Source organism: Lupinus angustifolius, unplaced genomic scaffold (assembly GCF_001865875.1).
Source record: "Lupinus angustifolius cultivar Tanjil unplaced genomic scaffold, LupAngTanjil_v1.0 Scaffold_481, whole genome shotgun sequence".
NCBI lineage: Eukaryota > Viridiplantae > Streptophyta > Magnoliopsida > Fabales > Fabaceae > Lupinus > Lupinus angustifolius.
In genome coordinates this window covers 162826-171507 of record NW_017727858.1, presented here as the reverse complement: position 1 = coordinate 171507, position 8682 = coordinate 162826, and positions in this window count along the sequence as shown.

Below are 8682 nucleotides of genomic sequence, written 5' to 3'. Positions count from 1 at the left end.
AATTATCGTCAGTTAACTAATTAATGTTATTTTGGCGTAATGAAGAGTTCTAGAGGAGATCGGATCAAGTAAGCTCACCTACAAACAGAGAACCTGGCGACCCGACACACTCAGGTGAGGGAGAATACATTGTGACATAGTGGTGTCTGAATATGACACCTGGACTTCCTGAACTATCTCAATAGTTTGGAGTTATATTTGTGTATTAAGAAAATCGTACTTAATCAATTATTTTGCGTTCCTCGATTTTTTATGGATACTTTCCTAAGTTGTATGATTAGGATAACTTAAAATATCAAGTATTGTGGTGGCTATCCATGAACGAACACCACTCGAGAAACTAAAATGCATTGGGATTGAAAACATTAGAGAGTTTCGATCTAGTAGCCCAAAAGGGCGAGGAAAATGGTCCTGGTAACTGGACCACCTCGCCCGAGCGAGCCCACCACGCTTGGGTGAGGGAGAAAACATTGTGACACAGTGGTGTCCGAATATGCATCCGGACCTCCAAACTTCCTCACAAGTTTGGAGTTGCCTTGGGTATCAAGAAAGCTTGTACTTAATCAATTGCTTATTTGTTTGAATCAAGTACGGCAATATTTCTTATACCAATTTATTTATGTTTATATATGCAAATACCATGTTTACTCTTGAATTATAATGTTTGAATGATTATTATGGGAATGATATGTATGTGATAATTGTTAAATTCAAGGTTTAAAAACATGTGATATAAATGAGAAATATTTTCCTTGAGAAAAGTAATTAAAATGATATTCAGGATCTTCTCGCTTGAGGAAGACAACTCTCGCTGGAGTGAGAAGTGCCTAGAGAAAACGAGTGTTTTAGCTCAGGGCGAGACAACTCTCGTTGGAGCTAAAATAGGCACTAAGAGAACTGATTGTTTTCTCGCTTAAGCGAGACAGTTCTCGCTTAAGCCACAAATGCATCAAAAATGGATGTTCCCTCGCTTGAGCAAGACAGCCCTCGCTTGAGCGAGAGGGCTCCATACAGACTTGACTTCTTTTTAAGTCGTCTAAACTATAACTCATATATACGAGAGCCTAATGGCATGTTTTCCATCAAGAGGTTGTAAAGGTAAATAACTATATGAAATTCTTGAAAGTAATAAAAGTAAGGAATTGCTTTGTTATAGGCGAGGGCTAGAGGGCCCGTTTTGGGCGTTTTTGGCACCCGAGCGACCGTATTTCTCCCGCGCACGGACCAGATAGGTATGTTGACCAATTTTTGATGGATTTGTCACTTCAGAGATAGTTCCTTGCTTGGGCGAGAATCAGGAAGAGAATTGAGTCGGTTTTGATGAGTTCATCACTTGAGCGACAGTTTCTCGCTTGAGCGAGAGACATACAATATTTTTGACTGTTTCTGATTGTTTGATTGCTTAGGCTATAGCCCTAGCTTGGGTTTGCAGTGTATTTACACTTGGGAAAGACCATGAATCATATGATTGAGCTTGGGGCCCAAAATTGACAAACTTATACAAGTACCTTTGTTCTTGCACCTATTTAGGGCAAGGTTTCCGACTGTGATGTCGTGATTAGAGCGATGCCCAAAAACGGATTACATGATACCACGCAGCAAGGTCGTTTGACCGTAAGAGGCTTGGCTATGTGGTCGTGTAGAGTGATTCAGCGACGGTTCGTAGTGGTAGGGATGTTATTCCTCTATTTATGTGTTGACGTAAGATCGGGTCCCACATGAAGCATTCCTTTGGGAGATGTCTTAGGTTAAGCCGATCATATAAAGTAATGATTAAAATATTTAATCGGCTAACCCCGGTTAGTATGCATACTCATTATGGATAATGAAGTAGTGGAGAGGAAATTTACAGGAGATGAATGAGCCCCAAGATGTTGAGAGGGACGACGATGGCGGAGGTTCGTCAACAAAGTCTTGAGGGTGAGTCTAGGTGAGACGAGTCCCTTGTATTCCTGGATGAGGTATTCTTTTGGGTCGGACAGTTCTCACAGCGCAAACTAGACGATCTCTAACAACACCTCTTTGCAATCAGGATCAATGAGAGGGATGCCCAGAAAGTGTTTCATACGACACCATCCTAAAATGGACAGTTCTTCATAACAGATCGATCATATATCCTTGCCAGGAATAATTTTTGGTGCTTTAAAATCGGCTTGTTATGGGACCTGTACTCTTGGTTATTTCCGGATAGTATATTGGGAGGATATTGGTGAAAGGATGGATGAAACAAGCATAACATTCATACATTGAGATTGTAGACTTTGATCCTCATAATCTGAGATTATAACATCATTCATCATTGTGCATTTTTATATGTGATGTATACATTGTGTTTATTATGCGTGTCTGTCTGGATGTGATATTCCGTATAATTCCATGCCGTCAATGAGTAATATTCATTAGATGTTTTACTCTCTTTTCTTTCTATTTGTCTTCTATTCACATTTTGTTCAGATGGATCATTCTGCCAGGGTTCTAAGTTACCGCTTTTCGATGTCCAAGGAGGGGGCAAGGAGGATTGAGGGAAATGGTTATACCTACACAGGCCCTTGTTCTTTTTTATTAGTGTACATGTGTAGGGTATTTATTTTGCGAGTAGTTTTATTTGGGCGACGATTAGGATTCCGCCTTGTACTTCGTACCAACATTTCATGATATTCTAATGAAGTATGATTCAAAGTTATATTGAGTTATATTTTTCTTACCTTTAGGTAATGGTGTTTTTTATTTCCGCATTGTATGTTACTTAATGTGATGTTCCAAAAATGAAACGAATATAAGGAAATAAATTTTATATAGCATCATTATTAAAAAAAATACCCATTTTTGGGCAAGATATTTTGGAGTAATTTTCGGGGCGTTACAACATGGTATTAGAGCGGTTCTTTTCTATCCGGCCTTGGGCATGGCCTCACATGCTTTCTTGTATGATTTTTTGTGTTTAAATGTTTGCTTGTATTATTCGAATGAAAATACAATCCATGAATAATTTCGGTAGAAGGAGTATCTCATGCACTTCTAATGTTCACAGATTTAAGATGGTTGGATATGGAACTGCGAACTTGGAATTTATGGCTGCAATGACTACAACGATTCAGGGTGTGAATGCTAATTTGCATCCAACTCAATCAACAACAACAACCACCAACTCAACGATCGGCCCAGTATAGGGGCTTGGACGAATTCTGTCGTCGTCAACCCCCAAAGTTTGAAGGAGGTTTTGCACCAGATGCTGCAAATGACTAGATCCAGGAGTTGGAGAGGATCTTTCGGGCACTTATGTGCACTGAGGATCAGAAGGTCACCTATGCGACCTATATGCTAACTAAGGAGGCTGAAAACTGGTGGGAGTTTACAAGCCGCTAGATGGTGCATGAACAACAAGTTGTCAACCGGACAACTTTCAAATATAGATTTCTGCAGAAGTACTTTCCTGTAGATATGAGAACTAAGAAAGAGATGAAGTTCTTGCGTCTGCAGCAGGGAAGCATGACTGTTGGAGAATACGCTGCCAAATTTGAAGATTTGGCGAGATATGCCCCACACTACAATCAAGTGGGGAAGGAAGGGTCCAAATGTGCTAAGTTTGAGGATGGAATAAGACAGGACCTGAAGGTGATGTTTGTACATCAACAAATACCAGATTTTGCAACTTTGGTTAACAAGTGCAGGCTTTACGAAGAAAGCGTGAAGGCAAGGAATGCGTCGCTGAAAAGTGTCGTACCACCCGAAAAGTCCTATGGACCCTAAATAAATTTCGGGCATTGACTTGGAAGGGGAAAGCCTTTCAACAGCAACCAGAAACCCTATGCTTCGCCATTAGGGAATCAACAGAGGAGTTTCAAGCCTTACAACAATAGAGGCTTCCGACAAGGAAATAACAACAATAACAACAAAATGAGTTCACCAATTGGGAACTCTAACCTCAACACACCACCTTGGTGTTCGAAGTGCAAGGGGATGCACTTCAGTGTCAACTTCCTAGTGTGCTATCACTGCAATCAACCTGGACACATCAAGCCGATGTGCCCTAAGCTGAAAACGTAAGAAGTAAATATTGTTCAAGCGGCAAGACCTAAGGCCAAAGGAAGGGTGTTCACCATGAACAGAACCGAGATCGAGGGCAACGAAGATCTCATACAAGGTACATGTCATATTAATATGATTTCTTTATCTATTGTTTGATCCGGGTGCGACCCATTCTTTCATATCTAATGATGTTGTTAACCGATTAGCATTGCCTATAGTGTCCTTACCCTATGACCTAATTTTATCCACACCCACAAATGAACCTGTCATAGTGTCAACTATGTGTTCTCAATGTCCCATAACTTTAGATGAAAGAACCTTTGTAGTAGACCTCATATGTCCACCCTTATCCCAACTAGATATCATCTTAGGGATGGACTGGTTGTCTAACAACTATGTTTTTCTAAACTGCTTTAACAAAACAGTGATCTTTAGTGACCCCAAAGACCCCATTGAATCCTATTATGAAACCAAAAGCACCACTACCAATCAAATGAAGAAACTCTTGAAGGATGGAGCTCATTTATTTATGATGCTAGCCTCATTGGGGAAGAAAGGTGGAGAAGAGATTCAGAACCTACCAGTGGTTAGAGATTTCTCCGAAGTTTTCCCGGATGATATTCCTAGTTTACCCCCAGTACGGGAGATAGAGTTTGCTATCGATCTAGTTCCTAGAACTGGACCGATCTTTATACTCCCTATAGGATGGCACCATTGGAGTTAACATAGTTGAAGAAGCAATTGGAAGACTTGCTACAGAAGCAATTTGTCAGACCCAATGTTTCCCCATGGGGTGCTATAGTATTATTCGTGAAGAAGAAGGATGGAAGTATGCGGCTGTGTACTGACTACCAACAGTTGAACAAAGTCACCATCAAGAACAAGTACCCATTGTCGAGAATTGATGACTTGATGGATCAATTGAGAGGAGCTATAGTGTTTTCAAAGATCGATCTTAGATCTGGGTACCACCAAATACGCGTGAAGTTTGAGGATATTCTGAAAACTGCTTTTCGGACGTGATATGGTCATTACGAATATCTCATGATGCCATTTGGTGTAACCAATGCTCCTGCAGTGTTCATGGACTACATTAATTGGATTTTCCATCCATACCTCGACACATTTATGGTCGTATTTATCGATGATATCCTGATTTAATCGAAAGATTAGGAGGAACATGCAGAACATCTGAGAATAGTGTTGCAGGTGTTAAAGGACAACCAACTCAAAGCCAATCTTTTGAAATGCGAATTTTGGTTGGAATCGGTGAATTTCCTCGGGCATGTAATATCAAGCGAAGGAATTGATGTAGACCCTGCTATAGTTGGAACGCTAATGGAATGGAATTCTCCAAAATCCGTAACAGAAATCAGAAGTTTCCTCGATTTAGCAGGATACTATCGGATGTTCATTGAAGGATTTTCGAAGTTGGATGGCGAAGTGTGAGGAAAACTTCCAAGAATTGAAGAAAATATTGACTACATCACCTGTGTTGATTCTACCAGACCCGAAGGAGAACTCAACGTGTATTGTGACGCGTCTAAACAAGGTCTGGGTTGCATGTTGACGCAACAACAAAAGGTTGTAGCTTATGCTTCAAGACAACTAAAGACTCATGAGAAAAATTATCCAACGCATGACTTGGAGTTGGCTGCGATCGTATTTGCTCTCAAGATTTGGAGGCATCACCTTGATGGTGTAAGATTTGAAGTCTTCAGTGATCACAAAAGCTGGAAGTATTTGTTCGACCAAAAGGAGTTGAACATGAGGCAGAGACGGTGGATTGAATTCCTCAAGGATTATGACTTTGATCTCCAGTACCACCATGGGAAAGCTAATGTGGTGGTTGATGCCTTGAGTAGAAAGTCCCTGCATATGTTGACCATGATGATCAAGGAGATGGAATTGATTGAGGATTTCAGGAATTTAGGCCCCGCAATGCAAGTAAAACCTAAGAGTTTGATGTTAGGTATGCTTACGGTAGAAAACGACTTTCTAGAACAATTGAAAGGTTTGCAAAGTTGCGATCCAGAATTGCAAGAGAAGAGAACCTTATTGGCTGAAGGAAGAGCCCCAAAATTCCAAGAAGGAACCAATGGAGTGCTGAGATGCAAGAACCGAGTCTGTGTGCCAAGAGATCCCGATTTGAAAATGGCAATCTTGGACAAAGCCCATAAGAGCAAACTAAGTATTCATCGTGGAGCTACCAAGATGTATCAAGACTTGAAGAAGACGTTCTGGTGCTTTGGTATGAAGAAAGAAGTAGTAGAGTATGTTTTGCATTGCTTAACATGTCAAAAGGCAAAGATCGAGCACAAGCGACCTGAAGGAGAACTTCAATCTTTGGATATTCCTGTTTGGAAATGGGATAGCATCGTAATGGATTTTGAGAGCGGATTTCCTAAGACCCAAAAAGGTTATGATGCGGTTTGGGTGGTAGTGGATCGTTTGACAAAGACAACTCCTTTTCTACCAATCAATATGAAATACTCTTTGGAAAGGCTAGCGGAGTTGTATATCAAAGAAATTATCCGATTGCATGGTATTCCTACGAATATCATCTCAGATGGAGACCTATGTTTCACTTCGAAGTTGTGGAATGTTTTGCAAACATCTTTAGGTACCAAACTGAGTATGAGTTCAACTTACCACCCGCAGACGGATGGCCAATCTGAACGGACTATTCAATCTTTCGAAGACCTGCTGAGAGCATGTGTGTTGGAACACTCTGTAAGTTGGGCGGACTACTAGCATTTGATAGAATTCACCTACAACAACAGTTTCCATTCGAGCATCGACATGGCGCCATATGAAGCTCTTTACGGCAGAAAGTGCGGAACACCATTATGCTGGTTTGAAGCAAGGGAGAATCTGATACTAGGACCCAATGTGGTTCAGCAGACGACAGAAAAGATTAGAATGATAAGAGAAAACATGAAGACAGCTCAGAGTAGGCAAAAGAGCTATTATGAGAAAAGGAGGAACCCTCTCAGTTTTGAGGAAGGAGATCATGTGTTCATGAGGGTTGTTCCAATGACTGGTATTGGTAGAGTGCTTAAAGCCCGTAAGCTTACCCCAAAATTCATAGGACCATACCAAATCCTTAGAAAAGTCGGACCAGTAGCTTACCAAATAACCTTCCACCTTTATTGTTAAACCAACATAATGTCTTCCATGTGTCTCAACTTATAAAGTACATTAGTGACTCGTCACACATCATCGAATCCGATTCAATCCAGTTAAAGGATAATCTCACTTTTGAAACTATGCCCTCGAGAAATGTTGATCGTAGTGTGAAGACATTACGAGGCAAGGAGATTGCCCTAATGAAGGTGATTTGGAGTCAAGCAAATAGAGAAGATCCGACCTGGGAAGTCGAAGATGCCATAAAAGAGTCCTACCCCTATCTATTTTCTTAAGAGGTACGTTTAATTTTCGAGGACGAAAATCTTATATGTGGGGGAGGATTGTAACACCGTAAATTTTTCTATGTATGTTTTATTAATTATTTATTTTAACAACGATTAGTTTTAGAAATTAATAGCTATTGAATTAGACTAAACGTATTTGAGTGTTAGTCTTGTTTTGTGATTTCCTATTTTGTCATAAATGTTCGTAATTTTCTGTGACAAAAAGTTTTTGAGCTGCTTTCGGGCCCAAATACGCGCGAATTCGGCCCAATTACGTGTTTTTGAGTTCCGTACCTCATAATCGAATTCCGATTGTGCCATTGGCTTCGAAATATTATTTTGATTCAAGATGGACATCAAGTTTGTACTGAATGCATTTTAAATTATTTTTCACTCCGAATTATGTGTTTCGAAGTTCTAACCGAAAACCGAAATCAGGAGATTTTTATTATCCGACCGGGTATTAGCCGACAATAATCGGGAATGGTTTAATCGGGAATGTTTCATCAAAAAGGTCACATCATATTCATGTAAGAAGCTTGCTTGTTAAACAAGCAAAAGTACATATCCTCTTACACAAAATCTCCTAAATCACTCAACAAATCCTCTCACTCCACCACCATTAGACACATCACCTATGCTATTCTAAATGTACTTACTTTGCATTAAATTTTATATTTTGATGAGGGTGAGGCTCTCCTATAAATTCCTCACCCCATTCTCTCATTTTTATACTAAATTTCTTATACAAACTAAGGTAGTCTTTTATTTTCTCTTCTTCTTCTTTTTCTCATACTTCATAGAAAGTTATGAGCTTTTATTGTGTTGTTCATAGAGTAGAGTTTATATTTTTTATTTAAGTATTTTAAGAAGGCATAACTAAAGGGGTGATAATAAAATCATATGAACCTTTATGTAGTTTTTGACTTTTGTCAATCTTGAAATTTCTTCCTTCTTAGATGGAAAAACTATATCTTTGGCAAGGTTAGATGAGTTATTTGTTTGGAAATATTAGAAATTATTGTTAGTATTTGAATATGTTTAAAGGTGATGATTTTAACATCAAAGGAACCTTTAATGTGTTTAGGATTTAGGAAAAAGTTTGTATTTTATTCTTGAAAGTTTATGATGTTGATGAGTTGTTGTTGAAAATGTTTCATTTTTAGAAAGTATTATGTTTAAAAATGGTTTAGCATATTTTACTCTTTGATTTCCTAGTTAAAATAATGATTTGGGATAA